Source organism: Xyrauchen texanus, chromosome 40 (assembly GCF_025860055.1).
Source record: "Xyrauchen texanus isolate HMW12.3.18 chromosome 40, RBS_HiC_50CHRs, whole genome shotgun sequence".
In the NCBI taxonomy this organism is placed as follows: domain Eukaryota; kingdom Metazoa; phylum Chordata; class Actinopteri; order Cypriniformes; family Catostomidae; genus Xyrauchen; species Xyrauchen texanus.
In genome coordinates this window covers 21,183,985-21,205,421 of record NC_068315.1, presented here as the reverse complement: position 1 = coordinate 21,205,421, position 21,437 = coordinate 21,183,985, and the positions used below count along the sequence as shown (strand labels likewise).

General features: G+C 38.5%; 1 pseudogene; it reads left to right on the top strand.

Annotated features, from left to right (window-relative positions):
* Window positions 1–1,339: 1,339 nt before the first annotated feature.
* On the top strand, window positions 1,340–20,802 carry LOC127633189 (kinesin-like protein KIF20B; annotated as a pseudogene).
* The last annotated feature ends 635 nt before the right edge of the window (window positions 20,803–21,437 follow it).

Genomic DNA, 21,437 nt, shown 5'->3' with positions numbered 1-21,437 from the left:
TAAATGCTCAAGCGCACACACATTCGTTCTGACTGTCTGCTCAGACTAACAGCCTCATATGTTGTTTCTGTCAATCAGACACGCAGTGTCAACCAATGAACCAAAGATGCGCGAGGGAGGGCGGAGCCAACTCATTAGGCTAAGTAACATTTATATGCACTTTGTTTATACACATTAAAAAGTTGTACTTTTTGTAATAGCATCCTTCTTTTTACATTTATTTCAATGTGTGGGACGCTGCAGTTTTGTAAATTGTTATTCATTTTTCTTTAATATGGTGCAATATTCTAATGCTGTTCAAACTGTATTCGTTTTGAATGGTGAGATTTATATGCACTTTGTTTATATACATTCAAAAGTTATACTTTCAATGCATTTTTAAATAGAGAGTAGAGTATGGTTTAATCTAGAAATTAAATTGTTTTAACCCCAATCATAGTCAAACTATCACATACTGTTTCACTTGAAACATTCAAATTTGTGTTTTGTTTAAAGAGCCGTTTGGGAGCCAAAAGAGACGGCTCACTGAAAAGAGCCGGAATGCCCATCACTAGCGACCACCGGAGGACGCATCCTTCCAAACGAGACACAACCATTGTTTCCAGCAGCACTGCCCTCTACTGACACTGTTCTACCAGTGTATTTAACTCCCAATCGAACGAGTCTCGAGCCGGCTCTTTTTACAGCTCGAAACTTATGCGCTTCCGGTACAGTTCGATTCCCAATAGAACCATTCTAATGAGCCAGTTCTTTTGACATTACAGCACGAAACAAGCGCTTCCATCTTATATTGATGTGCTAGTTATGAATGTCCAACTCGAAATTAAATAAGAACTGTTGTAGTCTCACAAGCCTGAAGTACAACATTAGCCTACATGAGACTCTGGAACTGTTACTGTTTATTTTATGATGACCTGCGTCTCTGTTAAATCAAGCAGTGCAGTTACTGACTGGTTGTTCATACGATATCATATATAATGTATAATTAAAGCTACACAAGTTTTGTTGTAATAAGTGGAATTTTATAAAATTATAAATGAAACAGTGAAATATGAAATCACATTTCGTGTTGGTTTAGATTTCTTTATTTAAAATAGAGTAAGGATCTATGTCTCTAAAAAGTCTGCAAATACCTTTTACAATCTACTCAGTACAAATTATCTTGATAACAGACAGCAGAGAGTAGTAAATGTAATAAGAATAGCATTTCTTCTAAATTATTCCTAAAAAAAAGTGAAAAAAAATATATATATTTTTGTCTATAATTTCTCTATTAGCATATTATTTTCTTGATTGATATTTGTCATATATATATATATATATATATATATATATATAAATGTATTTATTCTTCAGATCTGAAAAGGTTCAAGTGAGTAGTGCTGATGAGCCACTGAATGTTGTGAAAATTGTAAGCAGAAATCAAAGTTTCTCCTTCGCAACAACATCTCAAGCAGAAGGTAACTCATTTAAATATTTTGACAATTAATATTTATAAATTTAACTCCAATATTTCCTCCATAGTATATTTTCCTTTTGAATCTTGCAGATTGAAGACGTGGTTATTCCTCGAGTTCAGACAATAAGCGAGTAGGTAACCTCAACGCCTACAGGTGAAACTCGAAAAATTAGAATATCGTGCAAAAGTTCATTAATTTCAGTAATTCAACTTAAAAGGTTAAACTAATATATTATATAGACTCATTACAATCAAAGTAAGATATTTCAAGCCTTTATTTGATATAATTTTGATGATTATGGCTTACAGCTTATGAAAACCCCAAATTCAGAATCTCAGAAAATTAGAATATTGTGAAAAGGTTCAGTATTGTAGGCTCAAAGTGTCACACTCTAATCAGCTAAACACCTGCAAAGGGTTCCTGAGCCTTTAAATGGTCTCTCAGTCTGGTTCAGTTGAATTAACAATCATGGGGAAGACTGCTGACCTGACAGTTGTGCAGGAAACCATCACTGACACCCTCCACAAGGAGGGAAAGCCTCAAAAGGTAATTGCAAAAGAAGTTGGATGTTCTCAAAGTGCTGTATCAAAGCACATTAATAGAAAGTTAAGTGGAAGGGAAAAGTGTGGAAGAAAAAGGTGCACAAGCAGCAGGGATGACCGTAGCCTGGAGAGGATTGTCAGGAAAAGGCCATTCAAATGTGTGGGGGAGCTTCACAAGGAGTGGACTGAGGCTGGAGTTACTGCATCAAGAGCCACCACACACAGACGGGTCCTGGACATGGGCTTCAAATGTCAAACGTCTTACCTGGGCTAAAGAAAAAAAGAACTGGTTTGTTGCTCAGTGGTCCAAAGTCCTCTTTTCTGATGAGAGCAAATTTTGCATCTCATTTGGAAACCAAGGTCCCAGAGTCTGGAGGAAGAATGGAGAGGCACACAATCCAAGATGCTTGAAGTCCAGTGTGAAGTTTCATCGGCTGGTGTTGGTCCACTGTGCTTTATTATGTCCAGAGTCAACGCAGCCGTCTACCGGGACATTTTAGAGCACTTCATGCTTCCTTCAGCAGACAGAGCTTTATGGAGATGCTGACTTCATTTTCCAGCAGGACTTGGCACCTGCCCACACTGCCAAAAGTACCAAAACCTGGTTCAATGACCATGGTATTACTGTGCTTGATTGGCCAGCAAACTCGCCTGACCTGAACCCCATAGAGAATCTATGGGGCATTGCCAAGAGAAAGATGAGAGACATGAGACCAAACAATGCAGAAGAGCTGAAGGCCGCTATTGAAGCATCTTGGTCTTCCATAACACCTCAGCAGTGCCACAGGCTGATAGCATCCATGCCACTCCGCATTGAGGCAGTAATTAATGCAAAAGGGGCCCAAACCAAGTACTGAGTACATATGCATGATTATACTTTTCAGAGGGCCGACATTTCTGTATTTAAAATCCTTTTTTGTTTTATTGATTTCATGTAATATTCTAATTTTCTGAGATTCTGAATTTGGGGTTTTCATAAGCTGTAAGCCATAATCATAAAAATTATATCAAATAAAGGCTTGAAATATCTTACTTTGCTTGTAATGAGTCTATATAATATATTAGTTTCACCTTTTAAGTAGAATTACTGAAATTAATGAACTTTTGCAAGATATTCTAATTTTTCGAGTTTCACCTGTATATGCTGGTACTAACTACACTCTTAAATTTACATGGATGCATTTATTTATTTATCATTTTACTTTTAAAGTCTGTCGTTATGTGATTTGGCTGGATCTGAGTGATGCGCAAAGACTAAGATCAGAGAAGAGCGCTTAAACGAAGCTGGAAATATCAACACTACCCTGTTAACTCTGGGGAAATGCATCAACGCTCTAAGACTCAAACAAACGCAATCCAAGTGAGTCAGAAATGCAGTGGGGTCCAAAAGTTTGAAAACAAATTATATTATATTATCTTATTAATATTATTATATTATATTATCAGCATATCAATATGAATGAAATAAAATAAAAAAGTATAATTGGGCTGGCATGGATTCCATAAGTTTGTGCAAGACCTGATGATCCTTGTTATCCAGTATGATTTGAAGATGTTCCAACGTGTATCTTGTGTGCTATAATTGAAGCAATGAAATCTTAAGGGATATTTCACCCAAAACTGAAAATTCTCTCATCATTTACTCACCCTCATGCCATACTAGATGTGTATGAGTTTCAGCTCTGACCAGAACTTTGAGTCTCCAAAAAGCACATAAAGACAGCATGTAAGTAATTCATACAGCTCCAGTGGTTAAATCCAATGTCTTCTGATGTGATATGATAGGTGTGGGTGAGAAACAAATCCTTTGTTTTTTTTACTATAAATTATTCTCCCTGCCCTGTAGGTGGCGATATGCATGAAGAATGCAAATCTGCCAAAAAAAAAAATTAAGAAGAATGTGATAGTGGAAATGAGTAGTAAAAAGGACATAAATATTGATCTGTTTCTCACCCACATTTATCATATCGGTACTGAAGACATGGATTTAACCATCTGGAGTTGTATATATTACTTGCATTGTATGGACCTACAGAGCTGAGATATTCTTTTTAAAATCTTTGTGTTCTGCAGAAGAAAAAAGTCAGTCACACATCTGGGATGGCATGAGAGTGAGTATATGATGAGAGAATTTTCATTTTTGGGTGAACTAATCCTTTAAAATCTCAGAATACTAAAACTTTTTAAATTAAGAATTTTGGATATCTCTGTATGTCATTCCAACAATGATCTTGTCTAAAAAGCTGCATGATATTTGTTTTATTTATTTGTTTTCTGTTGCATCAGTCATTCAAATTTCCTGTTTAATTTATTTTCTAACAGGTTTCAACAGCAAATCCCCTTCAGAGAGTGTAAGCCTGCATGATCATTAATATAAACCTGTGTGCTTCCATGTACGATGAAACCCTGAATGTCCTAACATTTTCAGCTCTGGCTCAGAAGGTCAGTAGGAACCTTTTGGACTCGACGGCTTCAAATTATCTTAAAAAGAACCACTAATCTAAAGCGGTTTGTGATTCTTTGCCATTTATTTAGCTCTTTTGCTTTTTCTCTTCACTGCCATATAGGTAGTGGTCCTCAATACAAAACCAGCTCCTAGAATTGTGCTCAAAAGATCGGCCAGGGATGTGTCCATGATAATCAATAATACAGACAAGAAGGACTGGACCAGGAGAAGCTCACTGATGGGCTGGGAGATGACCCTAGAGGACGTGCAGGAGGATGAAGTTGATGAGGAAATGGATGAGGAAGAGGTGGAGACTGATGATGAGAGCATGGAGGAAAACAATGTGCTAGAGGCTGCAGAAGAAGGGCATTAAAGTATTCATATATATATATTCAGATTTTCATGATATTTTACATTGCAATTTTGATGTATTTGTTTAGAAATTGCCAGTAAAATATCTAGTTGAAAATAATCATATATCATATGTTGGAAGAACGATATGTAATCATCTTAATTTATATGCACATTTATAACAATAATAAATGTTTATATTTACCAACTTAAAAGTTAACTGAATCATTTTGATTTATGGAAAGTACCCCACAAATACAGGTGAACATGAATTGTAAATTGATAAGTTAATAAACAGTGATCAAACTTACCAACTGTTGCCACATTTTTTTATGTCACGAGACAAGGAAGATGAATCCTTTTGGACATTTAAATGATAAATAATATGAATATGAATTTAAATTATCACAATATTGCTTAATTTTATATTGGCTCCAATATTATTGTTAATACTCAATACATCACCCAGCCCTAATAAATATCTTAGTTTAAGTTTTCAATATTATTTTGAACTGTAATCCATCTTCCACAGTTTCAGCTGAGAGTTCAGAGAGAATCTGTCCAAAGAAGTGTCTGGAAAACTGGCTCTAGAATCTTGAAATCATGAAGTCACTGCAGAGATTATGGAGCTGTTCTCAAACATAGAAAAAGATTACAAGTAAAACTACATTTTACAACAAAAAAGACTTAATCAACACATCAAGACATTAAAAATGCACTAATTTCTGTTGCTCCTTTTCAATGTTTCAGTAAACGTCTCCAACGAGAGAAGGAAATTGTTGAGGAAAGAGCAGAAAGGGAGGCTAGAGTACTTAAGGATCTGTTAAATGACGGCTGTGAGCTCTAATGAGAACGCAGCAAAGATGAATACAGATGGTTGCATAAAAGATTGGGGACCAAATCAAATGCCTTTTGAAAAGCTACACGACTTTCCAATCTTATTACAAATGGGTTGCATTGCTGGTAAAAATAAGATGTCAATCTAATTTGACAAGAAATCAGTTCTCCTTTCTCTAAAAATTTACATTCTGGAGGAGAAAGTGTTTGAATATAAATTGCTGCAGCACATAATGCATCAGATGAACAAGACAAATGATTATCAGTGCATGACTCGAACTCACTTAGAATGCTTGTGTAACGATTGAGGACTGAGGCTGACAAAGGTTGAGGATCCAAGTGCAGTTAACTTTATTTAAACGAATGGAAACAAACAGAGATGAACAAACAAAACTACCACGATAGGCAAAAATGAAAACAAAACACTGGAACTGGGAACACAGGCATGGGAACGAACATCACTTACATACCACGTTCACAAACAATCAACGAAAGACCAGGGTATATATACATGAATATAGAACTAAGGGGCCAATGAACAAACAGAACACCAAACAAGATAACGAGGGAAGCAAATGGCAAACTTAACGAGGGCAGGTGAAAACAATGAACAGTGAACACGAGGGCTGACAGGAAGACTATGAAGGTACAAGGGTGACAAAAGTGACAAAATTACAAACAAAAGGGCAACAGTGAGACAAGACAGGGTAACCGTTACATAGCCCCCCCTCAAGGATCGGATACCAGACGATCAACAAAAACAAAAAACGGGAAGAACAAATGACTAATGACTGGGGGCACAAAGGGCAGACAGACAGTCCGGGGGGCAACGAGGGGCAGACAGGCAGTCCAGGGGGCAACGAGGGGCAGACAGGCAGTCCAGGGGGCAACGAGGGGCAGACAGGCAGTCCAGGGGGGGCACAAGGGACACGGAGACAGACCAAGGAGGGCGAGAGGGCAGATAAGCAGTCTCTGGGGGTGTGTGCTGGGAACCAGGTCGGGTGGCCTGGGGAGCTTCCACCGGGTAGGGGCGGGTTGAGGTGGACTGAGAGATGGCCGCAGAGCAGGGGCCGGTTCAGGGCACCTGGGAGGTGGCCACAGGACAGAGGCCGGTTTAGATGGCCCGGGAGCTGGCCACTTGGCAAGGACAGGGACCGGGTCAGGGGGCCTGGGAGGAGGCCACAGTACTGGGACCGGGTCAGGGGCCCTGGGAGAAGACCACACTAAGGGGACAGGTTTGAGTGGCCCGGGAGCTGGCCACAAGGCAAGGGCCGGTTCAGGGAACCTGGGAGGTGGCCACGGGACAGGGACAGGTCTAGGAGGCCTGGGAGGCAGCCTCAGGACAGGGACAGGTCCCGGAGGCGGAGCCGAGAGGGGCTCTGGAGGCTCAGGAGGCGGAGCTGGGGGGGGCTCTGGAGGCTCAGGAGGCGGAGCTGAGGAAGGCTCAGGAGATGGAGCAGAGGAAGGCCTAGGAGGTGGAGCAGTGGATGCTCGAGAGGCTTGAGGGGCGGAGCCCTGGAAGGCTCGGGTTGCTTGAGGGGCGGAGCCCTGGAAGGCTCGGGTTGCTTGAGGGGCGGAGCCCTGGAAGGCTCGGGTTGCTTGAGGGGCGGAGCCCTGGGAAGCTCGGAGGGCGGAGCCCTGGAAAGCTCGGGAGGTGGAGCTCTGGAAGGCTCAAGGAGCTCGGAAGGCGGAGCTCTGGAAAGCCCGGAAGGCGGAGCTCTGGAAAGCTCAGGAAGCTCGGAAGGCGGGGTTCTGGAAAGCCCAGAAGGCGGAGCTCTGGAAAGCTCAGGAAACTCGGAAGGCGGAGCTCTGGAAAGCTCGGGAGGAGCCCTGGAAGACTCAAGAGACTTGAGACTTGGGAGGCGCTGGCTCTAGGACGGGCTCGACCACTGGCGCTGGCTCAGGGACGGTCGAGGCTACAGGCGCTGGCTCAGGGACGGTCGAGGCTACAGGCGCTGGCTCAGGGACGGTCGAGGCTACAGGCGCTGGCTCAGGGACGGTCGAGGCTACAGGCGCTGGCTCAGGGACGGTCGAGGCTACTGGCGCTGGCTCGGGGATGGTCGAGGGCTCAGGTTCACTCACCGTGGCTGACGAGGACTCAGGCTCGCTCACAGTGACATGCGTGGGCTCTAGCTCGCTCACCGTGACATGCGTGGGCTCTAGCTCGCAGACCGGGGCAAGCGCGGGCCGGGAGGCGGAAGCCCGTCTTCTCTCCCTCCTCCGGGCAGACGAAGTGGGCCGCACTGGCTCATGGGAGGCGACTGGCGATGCTGGAACGCTGTTCCTGGTCGGCGTGACTTCAGGCTCGCAGAGAGTCCAGCCGCGTGATGCCGGCGGCAGCCGCTCCTTCAGCCAGCCACTCAGGTTTTCCCTGAAGAAGACCACCAGGGAGGAGTCTGAGAAGTCCGCAACAGCCGCCAGTTTAAGGAAGTCGCGGACGTGGGCCTCAATAGGACGGTCCTCTTGCCTCAGGCAGAGCAGGTGGTATCTGGCGCGTAATACTGCTGGATCCATGGTGTAGTCTTTCGTTCTGTAACGAAAGAGGACTGAGGCTGACAAAGGTTGAGGATCCAAGTGCAGTTAACTTTATTTAAACGAATGGAAACAAACAGAGATGAACAAACAAAACTACCACGATGGGCAAAAATGAAAACAAAACACGAAAACACTGGAACTGGGAACACAGGCATGGGAACGAACATCACTTACACACAACCACGTTCACAAACAATCAACGAAAGACAGGGACTAAACCAAAAACCAGGATATATATACACATGAACATAGATCTAAGGGGCCAATGAACAAACAGAACACCAAACAAGATAATGAGGGAAGCAAATGGCAAACTTAACGAGGGCAGGTGAAAACAATGAACAGTGAACACGAGGGCTGACAGGAAGACTACGGAGGTACAAGGGTGACAAAAGTGAAAACTAAGGAATAACAAAAGTGACAAAATTACAAACAAAGGGCAACAGTGAGACAAGACAGGGTAACCGTTACAGCTTGACACAGTTTTCATGCATCATTTTATAATTACATCCCTCCATATGGGCATATGCAAATCATATATAACAGTGAAACTGCTCACAGTAACATTAACTTCTCCTTCACCTGGCCTGCACTCAACTGTAGTATCTTACTGGAGACGGATATTGTGTGCCCTTCATCCCTATTAGTAGTCGGCACTTCACACCACTGCTCATTTGTATAAAATTAAACTTCTCAATTTTGCTGCATCACTGGCCACGACAATCTTGTCGCTTTGTTGCAACAATGTGTGAACGCCACTTAAAGCTTGCTAATGGTGTAAGTGTTTTGTATTCTTGGGAACACAGTGTGTTGGGAACCAACAGACCACATCTGCACACATTTTTAAATAATGATATACTGAAGCTATTTAAAGCAGAAAAGACTAATAATAGAACACATGGCACTGGAAAATCTAATTTCTTCTCCCTTTCATTATTCAAGGAGGATAAGTTTGAGCTTTTGTACAGCATGATCGAGGCAATGCGAGATGATCTGCTTAAGATAAAGGGAGATTCAGAGAATGTACAGACGTGCCTGACAAACGTCCCTGACTCACTCACAGTCAGCCTTCTGAAGACACAGCTGCAGGAGATGACCAAGGAGCTTCACAAAAGCCAACAACTTCTCAGTCTTAAAACTAAGGGTGTGTTCCATTTCTGTAAAGGGGAAGAACTTTCTTCTTCATTTACTGCAAATAATCATAATCTGTCACTTTGACAGACTGGGTTGTACATTTTCTGTCGTGCTCTTGTAATCCATTAATAAAATATTGTATTTAAAATATTGGGTATTTTCAATATGACATTGATTCTCTCAAGAATTTCTGTGGCAAGAGCTGTTTTAGTACCAAGCGCTGTGGCGAAGTAATGGCGTTTTCTTTTTATTCTGCTCTTGCAATGTGAAAAGCTTCTAGGCAAATAGGGTAAAACCTAACTGATGTTTCCCTTTTAACATTTGAAGTTAATTGGTAATTGATTGTTGTTTACATGGACTGCATGTCTTCTTGTGTGTGGTGTTTGTTTTTTGCCCCCTTTAGAAATATATATACCAGAAAGAGATTTCGAGATCTCATGTCAATCTGTCAGGAGAAAGATGTCATGATCAAGCATGAGTGCTTTGGACCAAAATGTTGAGGCAGCTACTAAAGATGTAAGTTTAGGATTGCATATGCTAACCTGAGTTCAGTCATACTTTGTCTTCATTGTAGAATCTCTTTCTCGTTTTATTAATAACTTTGAGCTTTTAACCAACAGGAGATTCAGTGGCCCCAAAGAGTACTTGGACACTTAAAGGGAAAGTTCATCCAAAACTGAAAATGTTCACATCATTCACACACCCTCATGCCATCCCAGATGTGTATGATTTTCTTCTTATGCTGAGCACAAATGAAGATTTTTAGAAGAATATTTCAGCTCTGTAGGTGCATACAATGCAAGTGAATAGTGAACAAAACTTTGAAGCTCTTCAAACACATAAAGGCAGCATAAAAGTAATCTACGTGACTCCAGGGGTCAAATCAATATCTTCAGAAGCGATATGATGTAAATATAAATCTCCACCTTTGACCAGCCCCAACCAGTAGGTGGCTGAGTGTGAAAGTGAAAGTAACTTCCACAGCAGAATGTGTAAGTGTAAGTGTAGATTTACATAAAAAAATAACTTAAATATTGATCTGTTTCTCATCCACACCTATCATTTCGCTTCCTTGGACTGTCTGAGATCTGATCACAATTCTCTTGCATTGCATGGACCAAAAGATCTGAGATATTCTTCTAAAAATCTTAATTTGTGTTCTGCAGAAGAAAGAATCTCATGTGTAATGTAAGTAATGTATTTTTTGATTAAACTGTGTAGATATGGTGGGCAATGTTTAAAACAAAAGGATATTAATTGAACTGTAAGATTAATGGTATGTGGAATCAAACTAAACTAACTTATTTAATTAACACCTTATTATTATTTATTGGACTAGTTATAATATTCTGAGTTTACTCATGTCCAATAGATTTCCAATAATAGTTTATTTACAGTAACTTTAAACTATAACATTTTTGTCAAAATATCACACTTATTGTTGAAATCGTGATGCATTTCAGAAAGGGTGATGATGTAAATCGCCAAACACGAGATGAATATCATTAAATATTCGTCTCGCATTCTGCAGTTTATAAGTTCTGCAGTGATATTTTGATTGGGTGGCTGCTGAAAATTTTAGCCTAGAGTTATGCTGTCTTACATTTTGGTCTCAAATTGGACAGATCTAACTTTGTATGCAACTGACTGAAAAAGTTAAGACCTATCTAACTTATAAGACTAGTCTAGAACAGTTTCATGTAACCAGCCACAGTTTGTTAAAAGTAAATGTTCATTAAAAAAAATATATTTTCAGAGAAATGGTCTGACATAATTTGTTTGCAGATACCACTTGGTTGGATATTTTGTTTCTAATGCAATGACGTCGGACATTTTAGTATGACTTTAGTGTGAAAGGGATAGTTCACCCAAACATTTTTATTTTCTCATGATTTACTCACCCTCATGCCATCCCACATATGTATGCCTTTCTTTCTTCACCAGAACAAATTAAGATTTTTAGAAGAAAATTTCAGCTCTGTAGATCCATAAATGTAAGTGAATGGGTGGCAAAATTTTGAAGCTCCAAAATCCACATAAAGGGAGCATAAAAGTAATCCATATGACTACAGTTGTTAAATCCATGTGTTCAGATATGATATGATAGGTGTGGGTGAAAAAATCTATATTTAAGTCATGTTTTATCATAAATTATCCTCCCTTCCCAGTAGGGGGCGATATGCTCGAATAATGTGTTTCACCAAAAACAGTAGAAGGAGAAGTGAATTACAGATTGACTTAGTAGAGAGGAGAATTTATAGAAAAAAATAGTTGTTTGGAGTACTTTTATGCTACCTTCTTGTTGATTTTGGAGCTTTAAATTTGAACACCCTTTCAACTTCATTGAATGGACCTACAGAGCTGAGAAATCTTCTAAAAATCTTTGATTGTGTTCAGCCGATGAAAGAGTAAATGATGAGAGAATTTTCATTTTTGGGTGAACTATTCCCTTTAAGTATCCAAATACTGAAGAGGCCACTGTACATAAAACAAACATATTTTATTTTATTGTTGACAATAATGACCCAGTTTTTCTATTATTTCCCAAAATATAGAGGGCATTAATTAACAGAATCAAAGAGGAAGTTCTACATCTCAGAAACAACTGTAACTGTGTGCTGAATGGTGACAGTGTTCCTAGAGTGGAAGAAATTAAATCAGAGGAAATTCAACTGCTCCAGCAAGAACTCAAAATGAAAGACGACCAGCCGAATGAATGTAACCTTGAGCAGTGTTCACTTGAGAAAAAAGTGTTATCTCTCTGATAGACTGGCAAAGCAGATGCATACACATGAAACTGTTGTTTCCTCCCTGGTAATAGAGCGAGCAGAGGTCATCAAAGTCACAAAAGAGAACAAAGCTCTTGCCAATGAGCTGCATCTACTTCAGCAAGCAGCCGATAAAGCTCAAAGCTCAAACTATACAGATGGAATTGTCAGACCAAGATGGCCAATTACTTTCAGAAGAACTTGATGCAGCCAAAGCTTTGATTAAGGAACATCAAGAAGAGTCTTGCAGTAAGTCCAAACCATTGAATCCTTACGCTAGGACCTCAGTGCCTACCAGCTCTCACGTGTCCAAACTGAGACTCTCCCTCATGAATGCAAGATGAAGGTGGAGTTATCTCAGGAGAAGGACAGACAGATCAATAACCTAGCACAGGAGTTCAGCCAGACCAGAGAGAAAATGTGAGCTTAGACGTGAGCGAGATGCCCAGACACAAGAGTACCAGAACTAACTGAGCCGATATGAAGCTCGCCATGGCCCAAATAAGAAGTGACTCTGAGCAGTTGAAAGAGCTGACTGCTCTGAAAGAGCAGCAGGGGAGGCTGGATGAACAGGAGTAGGACTCCAAAGATGATTGCTGGAAAATTCTGCTTGACAAACTCATGCAAACGTTGAGCAAACTGAACTAGCATGAGGAGGTTCTGAATGTAGTGAGATTGCTAGCAGAGAATGAGATCTGTAAGGCATGAGATGAGACAGAGGAGAGAATAAATGAGATGGAGAATGATCTCGCTCGAAAAGAAACTGTCAGTGTTTTGGCATCGCAGCTATTTCAGCCCACATTATATCAGATATTACACTTATTCTGCGGTGTCTCTTGGATGCATTTACATAAGATACTTGCTCCAATCTTGCAAATAAAGCTGTCCCCAAAGCAGGTAGAGGTCATTCAGCTGCTCCATCAAGACGAGGCGTCTCCCTCATAATAATGCACATTACGTACTGGATGGAAATGCGCAACAATTCATAAGTCAAGTTTTTAGAAATGTGCTTAAAAATGCAAAAATATTTCGATGGAAACAAAGCATGTGATTGCCTCTTTTTTCCTCAGCCTTTCTCAGTGTGATGCTATCATTTCTGAGATGGCTGGATTATGAAGTTTCTTTTCACTCATAGGTACAATCTAACCATACCAAAGAAAAAGAAAAGATGCTGCTTTGCTAAACAACTTGTGAAGGTAACCACTATGTATTTTAATTAAAACCCCTTTTTTTCCCATAGTACCATTTGGTGTTAACAAAATCGGCTTATATTTTGTCCTTAGTGACAAATCGGCTTACATTTTGTCCTTAGTAAGATCGATTTTGTTTGCAGATATTTTGCCAGAGCAGATACGTGCAATCTTAAATAAAGAGTCCACACAGACAGATCAAGAAGAATTGATGGAGGTCAATCTGAATGAGATTAAATCCATAACCGAAGGTGATTTAAGTCTGTTTTAATTCTAATTCAATGTGCTAGTGTTGGGGATTTACTAACTCAAAGTTCTAAAGTAGCTTCCCCAACACTGATCTCTACTAGACAACACAATGCAGTTACACTCAGTGCTTTTACATGCACTTTAAAAGTAAGATTTTAGTTGGACTGAAACAACTTTTTAAATGTTGTGTAAATGCTAATACGATTTTTGATAGGTCAGATTAATAGACCTAGATAATGGAATTGTAATTCTGATTCATCAAGCATGAATTCACGTTAAAGGGATAGTTCACCCAAAAATAAAAATTCTCTCATCATTTACTCTCATGCTACCCCAGACGTGAATGACTTTCTTTCTTCTGAAAAATAGCTCAGCTTTGTTTGTCCATACAATGCAAGTAAATGGTGGCCAGAACTTCGTAGGGCCAGAAAGTACAAATTCAGTATAAAAGTAATCCATATGACTCCAGCGGTTTAATCCATGTCTTCAGAAGCAGTTTGATAGATGTGGGTGAGAAACAGATCAACATTAAACTCAAAAATCTCCACTTTCACTTTTTTCTTTAGTTTTTTTGGCCATTCACATTATTCATGCATATCACCACCTACTGGTTGGGGCTGGTTAAAGGTGGATAATTATGGTAAAAAAGGACTTATATATTGATGTTTTTCACCCACACCAACCATATAGTTTCTGAATAAAAAGATTTAACCACTTGTGTCTGGATTACTTTTATGCTGCCTTTATTTATTTTTTGGTCCTTCAAAGGTCTGACCACTATACACTTGATTGAATGGACCAACAGAGCTGAGATTTTTCTTTTCCTTTTATCAATTGGCCTCCTTGTTATGCTCCAAAAGATTGAGGTGATGTGTATTACCAGCACTTTCACAATTGATATCCTTCAAATATGCATTGTATCATGAATACTTGGACAGACAGATTTAAACTACAGTTCAAATATGCGAAAAACCTGCTCAAATATAACTGCACATGTAAACACAATGTGTCTCACCTCAACTGAAGCTAAACACCACAAACATCTCACTATTCTTCTTAGCTCTGGAAAATCTGCAGGTGATGTGTCAGAAAGAAAGTGTTGGTGTCTATGGTAAACCCCAGGAGGAGCAGAGCAGACCTGTGGAAAGCACAAAGTTAAGAACCTAGAACTCTTTAATCCCCCTGACTTCATAACTTTGTAGGAAGCTGGCAGTAATAGCAAATTATTTCTTTTGAGGTTTCAGCTGCCTAATGAGGAGCAGGCAGATGATAAGCAGGAAAGGAGGCAGGAAAAGGGGATGATGGAGCCGTGGGGGAAGAGGAGAGAGTGGCCCAGGCGACAGGCGACTAGCGGGCAACCAGCATGGCTGGCTGCATCTGGAGCTGGTAATGGGATCAGCCTTTTCATCTCTCTATCCATGCCTCGTTATTTTCTTTATCCCAGGTTAGAGGGGAGGATTTAGCCCAGAGTAGTAATTTATTTACGCAGCAGGTTCCTGGGTTAATATTATTCCAGCTTTTCAAGTGACCTGCCGTCAGGAGGAATAACACAACTGTGTAAGAATATTCATAGCAGACCAGAAAAGAGGTTTTCACTGACCTAAGCAAGGCTTTAAAATGGTGGTCTGCTTTTGAAAGTGCTCAGTTCTGAAATAATCACTCTATTCTGTCTGTGCACTGACTGTGGTTAAGATTAGCAGTCAAACAATATGTTTATTTTTTATTTTTATGGGTGATTCAAATATCAATATCTAGAGATCAGGGTGGTTAATATAATTACGATATATAATAGAGGAAGACCAGTTATTTGGTTTTACCATTTACCAATGAATCGGTGCAGAGGGTTGCTTTTTGTTATCTGCAAAAATCTATGGCAATAGGCAATATATATATGTGTGTGTGTGTGTGTGTGTGTGTGTGTGTGTGTGTGTGTGTGTGTGTGTGTGTGTGTGTGTGTGTGTGTGTATATATATTTACAGGGTTGGGAGGGTTACTTTTGAAATGTATTCCACTACAGATTACAGAACACATGTTGTAAAATGTCATTTGTATCATATTTCGTTAGATTACTCAAAGTCAATAACATATTCTAAATACTTTGGATTACTTCTTCAGCACTAGTAGATTTGTTTCACTTGTTTTGACTATAAAAACTCTGTCAGTACTGTAAGACAAAAGACACATGTTAAAAATACATTCTCTGAAAAACCTAAATATCTCATGCAGTGTTGTTTCTAAAACAAGATAAATCAAAATTATCTTGTTTTAAGGATTTTTAGATATTTGTTACAGGAAAACAATAAAAAAATATATTTTCAAGAATATGATTTGCCCTACTATCAAAGGTCTTACTAGAAAAATAAATTATGATCCAACATGGATTTGTTTGATAATAAAATATGTTTGTGCCTGGTAACGTTAATGTAAAATGGCTAAAAATAGCATTTTAGCTTGGCGTAAAGCTGACAATTCACACAAGGTTTATTTCTATTTCTTCTGCTCCAAACTTACTTCAGACTTTCTTCTCTGTCTGCTCGTATGAATGTAACACGTCATAAGAAAGTGTTTCACTGCTGTTCAAATGCACTTCGGATCACATCATTTATATTTATAAATGTTTTTCATCTGAAAGGATTAAATATTAAATGAAACAAATGACAATAAAATGCAAAGTAATCTCTTCAGTAATCAAAATACTTTTTTAATTTAAAAATTGTAACTGTTAATTACAATTACTCCTCTGATTTAATTTCTTACGCTCTAGGAACACTGTCACCATTCAGCACACAGTTACAGTTGTTTCTGAGATGTAGGATTTCCTCTTTGATTCTGTTAATTAATGCCCTCTATATTTGGGAAATAATAGAAAAACTGGGAAAAACTGCAAATTTAAATTGTAACTGTTAAATTGTAGTGGAATACAGTTACTTATATTTTGTATTTTAAATACATTATCCTGTTACTCCCCAACCCAATTTATATATATATATATATATTTATTTTAATTTATTTTATTTATTTATTTTTTATGGAGGAATCTATAGTTAGAACGGCTTGTTCTACATTATAACAGTGGCCTCTAGAGGAGAAATAAAAATAATAAACCTTATTTCTCATTAAACCTCATATGGTGAAATATATGTAAACAAATCCCTTCATTTGGTGAATATATTGGCTATAAAAAGATTAATTTTGTAACTCTTCTACTTAACTATAGAGCATTGTAACAATCAATGCAAATCTTAGTTTTTTCTTGGTTATTATTGGGATTTTCTCTGTTGCATCTATGTCATGATAAGGAAAGACTAAGAAATGTTGTTAACATTCTATAAATCAATTATTAAAAATATTTTTAAATCTCTTAAAAATTTTCTTAAATCTGAAAGCCAGAAAGACGACAGTCCAAAAATGGCCTTCAATTTGAAGGCAGAGAATGAAGGCGAACGTTTTGTCCAACACAAGAGTTCAGTAGAGTGATATCAGACAATGCAAAATGCAAACAGCATGTAAAGATTGGAATAGTTCTGGTGTGTATGGTAATCAGTTGCTGTGCATTCTGTTGCATTATATCTGTATACTTGTTGGTGATTACTGTAAGCAGGTGGCAGTATAGGACACCTCTGTCCTTTCCACGAAGTGTCTAAGAGACAAGCGCTTCCCCAAACCTGAGCTGGAAGTCAGTGTCACCCCACTTAAAACTGACCAAATGAATGTCAGAAGACCAGGAGAGGAAGAGTCAGACACACTCAAACTCAGATGTACAGCCAGAAAGAGAAAGAGGCCAGGGATGGAGGTACACAGAAACCATATAGAAAGATCTAATGGCTTCCATGGTATTAAAAGTCAGTGAAATTTCTATAGAGAATATATATATATATATATATTAATCCAAAACTGTTGGAAACCTTTATTTTACTTAATAAACTCTTTATAGGCCAGTTTCCTGAACACAAGTGAAAACAAGAAACTTGTTAGAAGCTAAAGTTATATCTGTGTAAGAGATACCGGTTCTCAGTGTTTCTCATTAATTACCTAGACTGTGGCGGTCAGTCTAATCATAGTCTAATTATTCCTGCAACAGTTTCATAATGAACCGAAAATATTTTTACCCTTCTCATAATAACATAAAAGATCTCTAATGTTGTGTTTTGCACCGTTGCTTCGGCAAAGCATCTCTCACTCTCAGTCAGTCAGCCCCCTCCAGAATTTTACTTGCCCGAACAGACAAGTAGCCTGATTAAAATCTCATTAACGAATGTTAGCTAAATAGCAGATCATTCCCGCTTGTTTCACTTTCAAAATTCGGGGAATTCCCTTTATCGTGTCTCCCTCTCGCCTACACTCATGCAGCGTTCAGCAGCTTGTGAGTGCGAGCAGTGAGGAAGCGCATATTTACTGATTTTACATATTTAAAAACGGGTATAAACCTGTCAATTGGACATGCGAATGGTGTTGTACCACGTCTCTATAAGCAAGCGATGCGATAAACATATTGCTTCTGTTTATAAGAATGGGATCAGACAGACAAAGTTGTATTCAGGAGCCTGGGTAGCTCAGCAAGTAAAGACTGTGACTACCACACCTGGAGTCTTAAGTTCGAATCCATGGCATGCTGAGTGACTCCTTTCAGGCTTCCTAAGCAACCAATTGGTACGGTAGTGTCACATTGGGTTTACCTCCTTGTGGTTGCTATAATGTGGTTCTCGCTCTCAGTGGGGCACACGGTGAGTTGTACGTGGATGCTGCGGAGAATAGCGCGAAGCCTCCACATGCTCATGTGATAAAATGTGTGGATTGACGGTCTCAGACGCGGAGGCAACTGAGATTCGTCCTCAGCCACTCAGATTGAGGCGAATCACCATGCCACCACGAGTTCTTAGAGTGCATTGGGAATTGGGCATTCCAACTTGGGGAGAAAAAAACAAACAAAAAAAACAAAGCTGTCTTCATCACAAATTCGCAACTTTGGAGAAATCTAAATGTGTCTCATCACATTTTGGCGCTCCCTCATAATACAGCAAGAAAGGCAGAAATTGCAAAAACGCTTTGTGTAATAACACCATCTGTAAAGTCAAGAGAAACATTTGAAACAGACATGCATCTGTTACATCTCTCATCTTTTTAGAGCTCCATCTAATGTATGTATCAAAGGTATTTTCTCTGCCATGTGTACAATATACATTATAATAATAATAATACTATAACATTAATAAATTACACACAATTAAAACGTATTATCTATCTTTAGCATATCTGTTTTGAATATACAACATAACAGATTTAGCAGCAATGTTCTCAGGATTTTATCTGTAATTTTTTTCAATGCATTTTGTCAATATTAAACAGCCATTTTTAATGCAACTGGTGAGAATTGACTTGTACTCTCAAAGAGATAATTTACTAAAAATTGAAAGTTTGGTAACACTTTACAAAAATATCTAATGCATTATGTCATGTTAAAGAATGGAAACTAACTAGTGTTACGAAAAATTCTGTCATCATTACTTGCCTTTATGTTTTTCCAAACCAGTCTGAATTTCTATCTTCCGTGGAACTCAAAAGGAGTTGTTAGGGAGAATGTTAGTTTCGGTCTCAAATCACTTTTATTTTATGGAGAGAAAAAAAAGATTCAGCAACAATGAATAGTGACTGTGACTAACATTCTCCCAAAAATATAATTTTGTGATCCTCAGAAGAGAGAAATGCATACAGGCTTGAGGGTGAGTAATGATTCTTTCTGCACTGTGTTCTTAATCACTATTAGGTTTAAATGATGATGATGGAGGCTTTTCTTTTTTTTTTTCCATCTTTCATATTTTCTTTCATTTTTTCTTTCCGGACAAGTAACTTTTTTACTCGGACAAGTAAATGACCAATTTACTTGTCCGGAGGACAATCACATGACAATGCTTAATGTCGAGCCCTGCATGTCTAATCAACCAATGTGTTTATGATTAATTATGACTAAATTACTACTAAAGCATAAAACTGTGTCAAGAGCACAAAGTTCAAAGTGCTAGCCTCTTAATTTTGCTCTGGATTTTTACTGCTGGAGTCATATCGATGATGTTTATGTTCTGTGATTTTTGAAGCTTCAAAAGTCTGATCACCATCCACTTGCATTTTAAGAAACTACTGAGCAGAGATATATTTCTATTTTTCTTTAAATGTGTTCTGGTGAAGAAAGAAATTCATACACACCTGGGATATCATGAGGTGAGTAAATAATGAGAGAATTTTAATTTTTGGGTGAACTATCCCTTTAATGTGCCTGTGGCATAATAAGCCTTTCTCTGTAATGTTTAATCAATAATGCACTTTGTTAGTTGTGTTCTATGTTTTTTACAACTTACCAGACTCCCACAGTGCAAGGCAAAAAGACAAGTCAATTAAAACAGCAAGAATCTCCAGCCAGCCTGAAAGAGAAAAAAGAAAAAGAATTGATGACTTTATCCAGAGCTCTCCAACCCTCTTTGGGAGCAAAGGTCAGCACTGCAAAGGTCAGCGCTGCCTCTTAATTTTAGACTCAGTCAATGGCATCGATTGGAGCGCTCTGCCAAATGTGTTTTATACTATATTTCAGCATGACCGAAGTTTTAACTCCTTCCTCAGCAAAGAAGATCATGAGCATGGTGAATGTTAAATCCCTGGAACTGCAAATTCCTTGTGAAAACAACAAACCCAAGAGATCCAAACGAAAGCTCTTCACGACCCAATTTTCATCCCCTCTAGACATCCCCTCTCATCCTGTAAGTAAAGTGTCCTGTGCATTAATCATGTAAGAGTGCATTAGAAACACATTAGGCATGTATGAATGAATGAGAATCATGTTATAAGATTATGTCAACTCAACAAAGTAGGTTTATAATCAATTTGTTTTAAAGGGAAAGTTCATACAAAATGAAAACTGTCATCATTTACTCACCCTCATGTTGTTCCAAACACATATGACTTACATTCTTCCAAGGAACACAAAAGGAGATGTTTGGCGGAATGTTAGGGACTAATAGCCTCAGTCACCATTCACTGTCATTGTATATTTTTTCTCCATACATTGAAAGTGAATGAGAACTAAGTAAACATTCTGCCTAACATCTAAGGAAGTCATATGGCATAACACGATGGTGAGTATATGACGTTTTAGTTTAATTTTTTTTAAAACAAGGGGTTGTCGTTGTGTATTAAATTCAGTTAATTGTTTTACAGATCAATGGAGGAAGTGAAGATAATAAAGAGAGTGATCATCTGATTATCAATAGAAAACTCAGAACAATAACTTTTAAGAGATGACGCAACCCTTATTTTGATGGTCAAGTGTAATTTATTTTATTTTTTACATTTCTTTTTTAATTCTATGTCTATGTTTTTTTTTATTTTATTATTGCATTAACAGAGGAAATGCTTGTAAATATTTCCAAGTTATTCAAAGTAGGTTTGTGAATTTTTGTTTTGTTTTAGTTCAAATCTGGATTTCCTGTCATTACAAAACAAAATAAAACAAAATGCTCTTCATTAAAAATACTCAAAAACAGGTTAAATTTGGTTTACATTTCTTAAAAGAAATATTCTTAACACTAACAATTCAGTTGTATTTGTATTTATTTAACTAGATTAGTTAAGGTATAGTTCACCAAAACTGAAAATTCTATCATCTACTCACCCTCATGCCATCCCAGATGTGTTTGACTTTCTTTCTTCTGCTAAACACAAACAAAGATTTTTAGAAGAATATCTCATGTTAATGGTGGCTTGAATCTCAAAAAAGCACATAAAGGCAGCATAAATGTAATCCATGCGACTCCAGTGGTTAAATCCACGTGTCCAGTAGTGATATGATAGGTGTGGGTGAAAAACAGATCCATATTTAAGTCCTTTTTTACTATAAATTGCCCAATAAGTGGTGAAATGCACAAAGAATGTGAATC